This window comes from Ambystoma mexicanum, chromosome 2p, assembly GCF_040938575.1.
Source record: "Ambystoma mexicanum isolate Mex_15411 chromosome 2p, UKY_AmexF1_1, whole genome shotgun sequence".
In the NCBI taxonomy this organism is placed as follows: Eukaryota; Metazoa; Chordata; class Amphibia; order Caudata; family Ambystomatidae; genus Ambystoma; species Ambystoma mexicanum.
Genome location: NC_090923.1, coordinates 1,176,269,752 through 1,176,283,441, shown reverse-complemented (window position 1 = coordinate 1,176,283,441; position 13,690 = coordinate 1,176,269,752). Strand labels below are relative to the sequence as shown.

General features: G+C 43.5%; 1 protein-coding gene across 4 annotated transcripts in view; it reads right to left on the bottom strand.

Annotated features, from left to right (window-relative positions):
• LOC138567285 (non-structural maintenance of chromosomes element 3 homolog) overlaps window positions 1-13,690 on the bottom strand; it is a 192,929-nt gene that overhangs the window by 27,505 nt on the left and 151,734 nt on the right. The window lies entirely within an intron of this gene.

Below are 13,690 nucleotides of genomic sequence, written 5' to 3'. Positions count from 1 at the left end.
CAATGAACTTGGTCTGGTTTTGGGCACCAAGTGTGGAATGGAGATGGTGGGCCTTGCTCGTCATGTAGGTCATAGGTGCCTACCAGGGGTTGCTGCTATGGGAAGTCAACAGGTAAGTAACAATGGTTAATTTTCGTCTTTGTCTATGGTTATACAATATTCTGTGGAAAGGGTGGAGAAGGGTACCCTGGAATCACCGTTACACCCTCCTTGACAGCCTCCCTTGGGGTTTGTGGGGACTGATGATGAGCATATGATTCACACCGAGCAAATTACTCCTGCACAGTGGCTTCGAGTGAAGGAAAACATAACCAGAGAGCTCAACCAGTGCATTCATTTTGCGGATTTCTCTCTAAAGGTGGAATCTTTAGACCAGTGTTTATCACAGTACGACATGGATAAAGCAGATAGTTTCTGCCAAACTGACCAAAAACCTGATGGTGTAGACCAGTCTTCACAAACATCTCAGAAAGTAACAAGTTATTGCACACTTGAAGCTACACAGACTCCCTTTGCTATGATACCATCTTTGCCTGTGGCAACTGTAGAGTGAGCACAAGCTTTGATACCAACATCATCTGCTGCAGCTAGTGAGATAGCACTAGCATCTTCATGTTGTTCCCGACCGACCAATTCCAGAACCAAACCTGGTATCACCTCAAGCTGCGTGTTGGGAAATCTCACATGCCGGTGATGGAGGACAAGATTGTTAGAGGTTTCGTCATGGACAAAACATTATCAGTGGCATAGAAAAGCCGGATTGGAAAGAATCAAAAGGAGGCCATTAGAAATAAAGTGCTAGCCTGGCTTTGCCAGAGAACAGTGCTTGGGGTCATAAGAGCTTCCGACCTGAAAATTCTTCAGAGGATTGAACTGGATAATTGGTGAACGCAGAACAGCAGGGATTGTGCACTTGTTGGATATGGGACTAGTAACCTTCCAAAGGGTTCCTTAAACTTGAAATTAGTAGTTGATCTGAAGGGGGACCTACAGCACTGCATGTAATGTTTAGTTCTGTACGTTTTTATGCTCTGCCTGCAAAATCTAGTTTTAGCCAGATTTGGTTTTGTAGACGGTTTTATGACTTTGAACTGTGCTTGTTTGTTTTACGTTTTAGGTTAGCGCTCTGAGGACTTTGGACGTGTGTCACTCTATAAATATAATTTGTTTTTAAGACAACAGTTTACATGTACGCCATGCTGACAGCTATGGGTGTAGCTAAGTGACTCAACTCACAATGTTTAAAGACAACATAGACACCTGTAGTGACAGTGGGTTTTGACACCCCAACGGCAGTAAGGAAATCTATGCACAGATCTCTGAAGTGCTGAGCAACACCCACATAACTGCAGGAGGTAGATGGGTGGATGGCAGGGGGTCGGGGGAGCAGACAAAGAGGTGGCAGTTTTTTTTTTTTTTAAAGATGTCAGTGGGAGAGGCAGGCATATATTACTAGATCAGAAAGGAATAATTTAATGAGAAAAAAACATTTGAAAGAATGTTTTGCCTTTAGAGACTATCTAGAAATGGCGAAATCTACAAATCTGAGAATTCCATCAACATTTGAAGTCCCCCTGGGCAAAGGTGCCCCAAATCATTGGTTTTGGAGCGAGTACTTAATGATCCCGACAATTTTGAAAAGACCACCCGTCCAACAATCTGTCTTGCAGTGAACAGAAAGCAATCTCGAAATTACAAAATAATCCAAGTTATTGGCCCATTACCATAGACCCTACTATGGCCATTCGCAAAGAGATCAAAGAGAGTACAGCAAGAAATAGATGAAGCAGCCTAACAGACACCAGCACACACAGCAGTGTTCTATACTCTGCCCAAGATCCACAAGAATTCTACTTATCCCCAATTAAGACCTATAGTGTGGTGTATATGATCAGTATTAGAACCTCATTCACGCTTCACAGACTACTTTTTGAGTCATGTTGCGGTGGACTTTTTGAAGTCCCAATGAGGGAAAGAGGTTTACGCTACGCAAGGTGTATTAGGCCATGATGCAGCTGGATTAGATGCAATGTTGCAACTAAATATGTGTTTTTGTCTAGTTACATGAATTTGACTAAGTTAGTGTGTAGTTTGGATACACTTTAGATTTGCAATAGGTAGCAACATAATTAGCACTAGCATGGATACAATGTTATTGTTCGATGTACAACGCATGTTTTCACTGAGGGGGAAAAAAAATCTTGAACAGTGTACATGTAGGGAATTCGACAAAGGTTTGAATTGCAGACACTTTAGGACATTGGGGAACATGGGGTTCATTGTGGGTATATGGAGACATCACAGAGTGCTGTTCTCGCTTAGTTGGAGTTTGTGTGAGCTGCAGAGTCTTTGGGTTGCAGTTGACTAAGGTCATGGAAGAGATAGGAAGCAAACCTCATTTGGGCAGCTGGTGATAGCATTACAAAAGGCTGAAGGCGAGAACTAAATGAAAGGCCATCCGGTTGAGTTTTATGGGCGGATTGGATTTGTAGATACAAGGGGCAATCTTCTTGAGAACACGTAGGCTTTTTGTTACATGCATAGTGGGTTGAATTGGGGTTAGTTAATAAAAACACATGCAAGGGGTGCTTTAAGGGCAGAGCTTTTCTGGTGTTTTATGGGCTCTCAACAAGGATGAGTAGTGCTGCAGGCTATATGATCTGAGATGGTAGTTGCAAATAAGGGGAGGTGAAGAAATGTAGAAAGATATGAGGAGCCGGCGTGTTTGGGGGGGCGATAATAATTTTACTGCTGGTTCAAATGAATGATTATTGTTTCTCTGCCTCCTTGAAAAGCCTTGCACATCATGTACTAGGTTAAAGTTTCTCTGACAAATGGGGAAAATTAACTGTTGAATTGTTTTGAGTTAATAAACCAATGATATTTTAGGATGTCATGGCATTAGAATGAGACCATGTGTATGTCTCCAATGGGGTTAGAGAATGTAGAGGGATTAGATTTATTTGCGTTAGGGTTAGCCAATGGTATTTTTGTGGGATGACGTTGTAAACGAATATGTGTAGTTATGTAAATTGTTTCAGTGTGTATAAAAGGTGCAACTTTGTTGCACACTGAAGGAACGGTTTGTTTTCAGCTGCATGACGTCGACTAACCTCTTCCAGCCGTTTACATGCAATTAAACTTGCTTTTCTGACAAAGTGCATCCACTCTGCGTTGGAGCTGTTATTTCGCGTTGGGTTTTAGAGTCACATTCCTACATTCAACAGAGAGTGCAAATGACTTCATTTGTAAAAGAAATACCACTCATATCAACCTTATAGAAGGATCAGAGTATGATGTACAACATCTGTAATCACGTGCTATATAGAATCACTTTATACATCTATCCCTCAAAATGAAGCAGTGGTTTTAGTGAAGAGACATTTATAGAGATTTCTTCCGAAACTTTAACCAGAGACTAGAGCATTAATTGCATGGTGTGCAGAGATCTCATTGACCGAGAACTTCTTTATGTTTGACAGCAACTCTATAAAGTAAGGGGGAATTGAAGAATTTGAACATTTACTAAGATACCAACCCATTCAGAGAAACAATCATTTAATGGAAAACATACATCATCAATGTATTAATTATATGCAAGGGTACACTAGAAACAGCGTCAGAATGTGTAGTTTGCCCTAACTCACTGAATCCTTCATTGAAATTAACAAGTGAAGTGAATGCCACTTAGATCAATTTCTTGGATCTCAACATTTATGCAGAAGAAGGGTATCTCAAAATAGCCCTATACACAAAACCGATTACGAGAAACTCTCTGCTCAACTATCATATTTTTTCATCCCTTTTCCCCCTTAGGGATAATTTGCCCTGTGGGCAATTCTTGAGATTGCATCGCAACAGCACAGAAAGGGCTGTGCATAAAAAACATGCACATTTGTTATGGTGCATGCTCCAAAACCCCTGGAACTGATGGGCACACCCCAGTCACTGACACCCATAAGGGCTTATCAAGCCCCAAAGGAGTGTCCTAGAACCTCCTGGACTCAGTCCGGGTGCCGTTGGCGCCAGGCTCATAAGATATGTTGAACTGCATGGGACTACTTACTCAGCCTAGTGAGGCTGAGCCTTTCTGCATACCCAGGGTGTGGCTGAGGGACTACTTTACCTGAAAGGCAGGGTGTGATAAAGGGACTACTTTACCTGGAACTACTTGCAAGGCTATTTAAGCCACACCCTGCTTTGCGTTATTCTGCACTCCTGCAGCGTAACGCTCACTGTGTCTGCTCTGTCGTCGAACTTCAACAGCCACGCCCGTTCTGAGATTTCAATCCATCGGTACCTGAAAGAAGAGAGAGAAGAGAACAGGAGTTAGTACAGCAACGAAGGCCTTACCTGCAGTTTTCATCCAATCGGTCGCGCCTTCAGCCGATCTTCGGACCGCCGTCCTTGCAGAGGAGAAGACATCCGCGCAGGCATCCAATACTCACCCGGGGTCTGCATTCCTCCGGAACACATTGGAGCGGTTCTTCCCATCGCCGTCCTGGAGCCGCGCCTGCAAAGAAGGAAAAGAAACAGCAGGTTAGTCGTGCACGAAACAGTTATTCAGACATTCAGCGCCACTCACTTGCGCTAATACTCACCTGAAGGGAATCTGCTCAGCATCCTAGGAAGAGTCAATTCTTCATCCAAAATCCACACGAGACCGCGCCTGAAAGAAAAGACAAAACATGTTTAAAACTTGGGCAATAAAGACTTTAAGCACCTATACCAAGCATCCATTGGCATAGAGACTTACCAGCTTAATCCAGATATACAGCCACACTGGATCAGTGAAGTAACTAGGTCCGGGGAAAGCCTGTGCTTACTGCGCCCCTGCTAAAGATAAGCAGGATGGAGAGCCAACCTCACAAAACTGCAAGGTGAGACAGAAGAGGAGCTGGGCATCGGGAGGTTAAAGGAGGTGGGACCTATCCAGCCCCACTCAATAGCCAATATCTTGTTTCGACATGGGGTGATCACAAGGGAGAGGACATCATCATTCAAGCAGTGCTACGCCAGTGCAGACATCATTCATGCGGCTACGTGCTACGCCCCCGTGGAGACCAGGTGAGCATGACAAAATTGTCAAAACGTGATTATCCTAAACGTTTAATATGCAGAAGCATGAAACGAGCAGTAAACAAATTGGGAGGCTTTATTAGAACAGGCCACCAATAATAGGAGAATAGAGGACGATAAACTTGTCTGTGTGAACACATACAATAATTTGTCTTTTAAAACCAAAATAATTATACTCAAACATTGGCACATTTTAGAAAGAGGCCCCGCCAAACTTGCACACCCCATGTTTGCATTCAAGCAGAGTATAAATCTTAAAGAGCAATTGGTACACTGGGCTTTACCCCAACCATCACGAACGGCACCCATTATCAGACAATTCTGGGGCTTGCCACCGCCAAAAAAGTCCTTTTCCCTATGGTACATTTTCCATGTGCCATCAAACAAAAACAAGCACCACATTGGATCTCAATTCGTCGGTTGAAAGCCCAGTGGATTTCGATTTACGGGGCTTGCAAACCCTACCTACAGACAACTTCTTCCGCTCCCGCAAGGCCTTCGACGTCAAGGACAGGCATTCATCCGTAGCATGGCTCTGCCGAGGCACCAACGGCAGACGTCATGCCGGTCCGTCAAGGACATCTTGGAACCGCAGTCCTGACACTTCTTGAAGCCCAACCACGGGGTAGAAGACGAAGACACAGTTTCACAATAACCAAGTTAGATGAACTGATTCAACAGGAGAAGAACCGAGGCGTGCCGAGATTCCAAAGCGAACACGTTTGCGGAAAAAACGGAACTGAGGCAACGGGCGTCATGCGTCCTACATACAACATCCGGCGACGTTGGGGCTCGACGGAGGCCTTCGAGGGACAGCGTATCAACGTCATCGACACAGGACGCAGACACCGGTATTTATTTTCTCCGAATCAGCACAGCTGTGGTGATTACTGTCATAGATGTGCAATACGTCAGAGGACACAATCCCCTTGAATAAACAATACTTTCCCATCACGCACCCCAAGATCAAGCACTGCCCTCTTATTAGCTATTCAAACCACCAATTCAGCCAGGATTGGAGGAACCGCCGTCTCAACCTTGGCTCCAAGACTTTGGAACTCACTCCCCCCACACATTCGACACACCCAAGACTATATGGCCGTTCGCAAAGCTCTAAAAACCTGGTTCTTTCCAGGAACATGAATAAGACCATCTAGGGCCGCTAAAACACTACACCACCACGGACCACAACACCAATATCATTACATTGAAATGTAAATACAACCTGCAGACAAATGTTTGAGAAGATACCAAGCAATGACACTGCTGAAAGCGAAGCCAGCAGGTTAGAATCGGAAAACAATTACCTTTGACGACAACCTTAGCGTCCCACAGGCGCCGGATATATGATTACTAACTAGCAGCTTTGTGGGTCCACTACAAATGCCTAGCTATCCCCTGTCCCATCTCCCACTGTGTGCATCTTTAGGGACGCACATGAATGTAATCCAACAGTGGGCTTGTAAGAATAAAACATCCATTCCAGATACTCACCTGTCCTACCACTATGCTCACTCTCTACGCCACACCAACACACAATAGAGCGCTGCTACACCCCGATCTTTTTCGGCCTAGCTGCTCACATAGGAACAATACTCCATGAACACCTCAACATGCTGCTAGAACGCAGCTGCACCCCACGGAAAAAATAAATAAATAAATAGGCCTAGCTGCACACAAATATCCTACACAGGCCTAATGCCGCCAGAATGCACCCAGACTGCACACATTCAACTTATCTCTCAATACCAACACACCTAAGGTTAGGATGCAGCTACCACCAAGCAATCGCATCAGCTGCTCACATATGGAGTGCACCCAAGCACCCTAGAACACCCCACTCTCTCAAATGACTTGGACTGAGGTCAACCAAGGAAGTTCAACCCACAAGGGCTTTGAGGTCATACCAATGATAGAGTGCTATATAAATGCCAAATAACATATCACACATAGCGCTCATATTTTACAGCCATTATATGCATATGAGCAACAAGTAGCTCTTACCTCATTTTTCATAGATTGTGCCTGGTTTTGTAAAAAAAAAAAAAAATAAATAAAAAAACAACAAAAAAAAAAAAAAGGTACCCCAGTTCTTTTCATATACATAGCTGCATATTGGGTAAAATAGCATTACTCAACCAGGTTTGTCTGTATTCTCCCCGTTTGAAAGCATTGTTGGCAACTGGCCCATCAGGAGAGATGCATTTCACTTCCAGTGCTGATTATTTTTACCTCCACATGGCATATCATGCAGCCTGAAAATGATCTGCCCTTAAATCGCCCTACATCCATTGCAGCTTAGACACAGCGTGATCAGGACACGCAATGAGGATGTTGGCAGGGCCTTCTACTGCAGACCCTGTCCAACGAGCCGAACATTGGGAAAAGTTCCAGCACTGACCACCATTCCCCTCAGCGATGACTAGGACATCATTCACCTGCAGGTAGCGGGACAGGACAGAGCCCTATGCTCACCAAGGCCATATTGGAACCTCTCCAAACACGGCCCATCAGAGGCCGCTTGCTCCACCATTTTACATCCGAAACACTGCTTCCTTCACGATGGCTGCACAACTTAACCTCTTCATGGACGCTCGTCGCCAGACACACATTGCTCCTAGGAGCAAGCATAATCTGCCAGGAGCCAAAGCACAGTCAGCCTTGACTCTTTAACTGCACTCAAACCTAACTGCAGGCACCCAGACAGGGGAAGGAAACACATCCAGGCAGACAAGGACACTTGCTGCCTCATGCCGCTAGATCTGGCCCCCTCCAAGGCTCTCCAGAGCTCGCTTCACATCGTTGAACTCTCCTTCGAACACCGGAGGAAAACAGCCCTCCTCCATGTGAATTTTTATTTGACAGGACAGAGAGCAGGTGTTAAGCTTCACACTAACTCCTCAAGAGTGAAATACCTGTGTATAGGCACGCTATAAATGCCATATTATATCATATCAAGAAGCAATGGCCCCTTAACCAGATGGTATACGCCCGTTTAACTTTGATATACCTGGACATTTCAAAAGCAGAAGCTTCAAGAGATCCACTTATAACTCTAACCGCACACCTCAAGGTTCTTTCGTGCAGCAACTATATTATATATATATATATATATATATATACATACATACACACATTTCCTTCGCATGTCACTTTAAGTTATTTTATGCATAAACAAACTTTGATCAATCAAGTATCTAACAGAGCCTTCAATGAAATTAAGCTAAGTGGCACTGATGAAACATTCCAACAAATTCTATTACCTGCTGAATTCAGTCTCAAGCCAGTGGTAATATGCTCTGGATCCATACCGGTCACTTCTGCAAGCCTAAAGTTCTCAGAGAGGGTGCAATGATCACTAAATTATGTGGGACAGATGTCAAATTGAAATCATCGCTCTGATAAATTTTGGCTGTCAAATATATAGTCCAATGTGGAGTGATGCTTGACACTAAACCAAGTATAATGGCTTGGTATGTCCCCAAAAATAGCTCCATTCAACGTAACTAGGCCAATCCCAGTAATAGATTTAGATCAAACGTGGCCAAAATTACCTTTCCCTTCTAGAGTCAGGCCGACTCCCGCCATTGGCCAAGAAGGCAAACATGGAGCATTAAGGTCACCAGATAGAAGAAACAGGCCTCTATCCCGATTGTCCAGCCAATTGTTAATACAACCCAAGATAGCATCCACAAAACCTGGTTAACATGGCCCGCATGCCAATACACATTCAAAACATGAATGTCTAATACAGAAGCAAGAGCAAGTCAAATGTGCGTTGCCATAATGCCAAAACAAACGTGAACATGGTAAATTATGGATAGGCCACAGGTGAATTTCACCATTGTCAAAAGGCCACCAAACTGGCGGCCAAGTGATCCCCTTTAAGCAGATTGAAATGAAAAAAGAATCATCATTTAAAGGCGTATTGTTATGCCAAGATTCTTGTAGGTTTATGACATTAGAATTGTAAAGATGATTCAGTGCTGGGTTTGTAAACAAGTGAATATTACCCCGGGTGTACCATGATAAAAAAAGGCATATGATATGGCATAGTGTTAGGTAGACTGAAGGTCCGGCACCGTAACCTCTACATAGGGCATCAAAAATCTAGGACCAATCCCATGGCAAATTAACAGCATTAGTTTTTCTAGAAAATAATTGACTAGACCGGGTAGAGCCTGAATCCCTATCCAGGGAAACCACAATGTCCTTAAGCATAACCATAGATATACCCCCATCTGCACTTCTGTCTTGATTAGAATACCTATCCACATAGAGTGTAATGTCAAAACTGAAAATGCAAATAGGATTCAATTCCTTCATGACTGCATCCAAAATCAATCTAGACCAGAAATATACATTGGCCCGATCACTTCTGAAATGGTTTGTTTATTTATTTGTAGGGTGCCCAAACCCTTAGGTAGCCTGGCGCATAAAGTGTCATGGTTACTTATAGCTTAGTTGCATTTGACATATATAAAGCATATACAGGTATACATTTATATAAATTACAATTTACAGGGCACAGATATATACATAAGCACATAGTGCTAGCAGTTGCTAGAGCATTGAGGCCAAAGAGGAGGAGAAAAAGAGGCGAACAAGCCAGGCAATGGGTTAAAGATCATTGAGTCGTAGCCAAGAGCGGGTGTTGTGCCTAAAGCGGTTATAGGATTGCTCCCTTCTTAACTCAACTGGTAAAGCTTTCCAGTGCTGGGCTGCTTTTACAGGGAAGCTATTTCCACCTGTTTTTTTAGGCAGAATCTGGGAGTTTGGAGACAGAAGGAGTTGGCTGTTCTGGTTGGTCATGAGGATGATTTCCTAGTAATTCTTTCCGTTGGGTATGGCGGGGCTGCATTGTTTAGACATTTGAAAGTAAGAGTGACCATTTTGAATAGAATCCGATCAGTAATTTTTAGCTAATTTTGGTTTATTCTCGCATGAGATATATGCTCTCTGGAGGGGAGGTTCAGCGCTGTTCTTAGCGCGTTATTTTGCAGTGTTTGTAGTTTATTGGTGATGGATTTGTTGGCACCTGCGTAGAGAGCGTTGCAGTTATCTAATTTGGAAAGGATCAAAGCGCTGGCTAGGATAATGCAGCTGGCTGGTGAGAGGAAGGGTCTGCAGGCTTGGATAAGTTTGCCAGTGTAGGCAGTGGATGAGGCCAGGGAGTTTACTTGTTTTCTTAGGGATAATGTGGAATCTAGGTAAAATCCTAGTGTCGTCACTTCTTTGGCAACTTTGATTATAATGCCATCGATGTTAAAAGGCACTATAGTTGTCATTTAGTGTTTTTTTAGGTTGCTAGCTGAGCCAAGGATCAAGATCTCCGTTTTATCGTCATTTGGCAGAGGCTGTGGGTGGCCATCCATGCCTGAACGAGGGAGTAAATCTCAATCACTAAGGCTGTATCTGACGTGAAATTGCCCGTAAGGGGGATAAGGATCCGAGTGTTATCCACATAATTAGTGTAGGTGACACCCAGCCTGTCCAATTTGTCAAATAAAGGCTCCTTGGGGGATTCCGCATGTAGTTAACACTGGGTCTGCGGACGCTGCCGTGAAGAAGACTCATGCTTCTATTGTCAAGAAATGATCGGACCCAAGCTATAGCTTCACTTGAGAAGTGGGCTGCCGTTGCAAGGGGTTTGCATAAAACTGCATGATCCACCAGATCAAAGGCTGCCGACAGGTCAAGGAGTAGCATCATAGCGGCGTTACCTTTATCATTAAGTTCATCTATTAAGGCTGTCTCCTTGCCATGCTGGGGTCTGCACCGGATTGGCGTGAGCCTAATAGTTGGTTGGTCTCAAGGTATTTTTAAATTTGTAGATAGGCCACTTTGTCGATTATCTTCAAGAGAAAAGGGACAGTCGCGATTGGTCTATAGTTTGTGGCTATGGAAGGGTCTAAGGTTTGTTTTTTGAGTAAGGGTAGTTCCCAGGAGTCTTTAAGACTACTTGGGACAGAATTGGATGTAAATGAGGCATTGATGAGTTTAGAGATGAAAGGGGCTAGTTCTCTAGCTGCATCCTCGATTATTTGGTTGGGACAGATGTCACCTTTGCAGTTAGATGGTTTTAGTGAGGCAATGATTTTTTCTGTTTCGAGGACCAAGATTTTATTGAATTTGAAAGGTTCTAGGTTAGGTTGTTTGTTACTCGGCTGAGGGATAGTGGGGGTTCCTTTCATTTTGAGCGAGGCTTTTTTTTAAAATCAATTTTAGTGTTTTTATTTTATTTGCTAAGGCGTTTTGGATGTTGGTACACCACTGTTTATTTTTGTGTAAATTATCCAGGGGAGGTATGGGGATTCTAATTCGCGTAGAATAGCAAATAGTTCCTTGGTGTTGGAGCCTGCTTTGGAGATTCCTTCATAATAGATTTATTTTTTGGTTTGAATAATTTCAATTTTTGTATTTAGTCGCCGAGAGTTTGAATTTGAATTTATTTTCTTCTGTGGGTGTATGCTGCCATATGGTTTCTAGCTTCCCTTTCCAATCTCAGTACTTTTAAGTAAGGGGTGAACCATGTGTTCAAGTGAGCCTGTTTGCTTTTGCAGTTCTTGAGTGGGGCAATGGAATCTAGGATTTTGGTCATAGTCTCATTATAGAGGTTTACTAGCGTGTCTGGGTCGGAATTACTTGGTAAGGCATTAATCATAGGGAGGAGATCAGGTACGATATTAGTTGTGATATTTTCCCTTGATCTGGTGGGTAGTGGGGGTGCCATTATTTTGTCTTTGTTTGCTTCTTTCTTGAGTGTAAGATTGAAAGCAATCAGGGAATGGTCGGTCAAGGGTAGAGGTGTAATCTTGGTTGGGCAATTTGCGGTGGCTACCTAGTCTAAGGTCCTGCCTTTGTCGTGGGTAGGGGCGAAGACATCTTGGGATAGCCCATGTTCGTTGAGCATGGAAGCTATAGCTTGGGCTTGTTTATCATTGGGGTCATTTAGTCCTGAATTGAGGTCGCCTAGGAGCATTATTTGAGAAGATGCTTTGGTATTGCTGGCTAGTAAACTGGAGATATCCTCCTCGAACGAGCCTAAAGGGCCTGGGGACCTATATATGAGATAAATAGTCAGGGAGCGACATGGAGATATACCCAGTTTGGCTGATAGTATTTCACAGGATTTTAGTGGCGGTAGCAAGGATAGTCTTAATTCTAGATTAGGTTTAGCGACGATGGCTAGTCCACCCCCTCTAGACCCGTTGGGTCTGTCTATCCTTAGGATTTGATGCTCTTTTGGCATAACCAATGACAGTGCTGGGCCTGCTGCATCATGAAGCCAAGTTTCTGTCACTGCTAGGAGATCAGGATTATCTAAAGATAGGATATCTGCTATACCCGTGGCATGTGCCACAGCAGATCTGGCATTAATTAGAGCGCCTACTATAGTGGTAGTTTTGGGTAGGTGTTCAGAGTTTATGGATAATGGGGTGTGCATGTTCACTGTAGCTGTGACAGCTACTTGTGACTTAGTTTGTTGCCAGTTTCTAGGTGCATTTCTACGGCATATATGTCGATTAAGGTATATTTTGTTTGGTGGTTTAGGCTTGTGTAGGGGGGGGGGGGGGAAGAGTCTAGCCCAAAGTCTAGTATTTCTGGTCATGGTGCATGTTTAGTTTGGTTCATGGTTGCCAGTGGTAGGTGTATGAGGAAATGGTGAAAGAAGTAGATCCGGTTAATATCATGCGAAGTTAATGCCCCAAGTGATGGAATTGCATTTAATAAACGCAGACTGTTCGAACGATTCAACACAGTTTATTGTCCGGAAGAACACTCCCCAACATAATTAGAAATTCCTGATCAGGTTCAAAACTGTTGTGGTCAGAGGGGCCTTCATATTCCAAATTTCTGGTCCTTTCCAGGCCCATTGGATGGCGATCATCCAAAACAGTAATTGGCTGCTCACAAGCCTTCAAGCGCTTTAAGATACTATAGGCATTATTGTAAGAGAAATAAACCTGTTCCCCACCTCTGGTCTAGACATTGGAAACCTGTAAGTGTTTAGAGCTAGACGAATTAGTATTTAGAAATGTATTGTTAGGCATAATTCTCTCAGCAGCCGAAGTTACATCCAAAAACAATGGGAGAAAGGGATTATCTGCATGTAATCGTGGGCAAACAAGAGGTTTCGGTGGGAACAGTGATTTGTCCTGTTGACCGCATCTGCAGTGATGCAGAGTTTTCAGAAGTGGCTGCTGAACTTGGCAGCATTAGATCAACCACTGAGCGACTGCTTGAAAAATTACACATTCAATCCTTCTTAAGTCGGATGCATTAACACAGTCTCTGCATTTACATAGGTTGTGTCCCTTTTTCAGCGAGAACCCCATTGCACCATTCAGTTTGTCACATTATCATTGTTGGTAGTACTGCAAAGCCCATCATTAACTACATCTGCCCTCCCATCCAAGACATTTTTAACCAAAGGACACTTTAAAAAGCTATTCAAAAATGTCTTCGTACCTGTTTAGTAAGCTTACTCAGGGGCATATTTTAAGCCTTCCTAAGATGTTTAGCTCCCCTTTTATTGTTCGTAACCTGTTCACACCCGCCAACTGGAGGAATGACCCCGTGGAGCAATGCCAACAACCACTGATGCAGT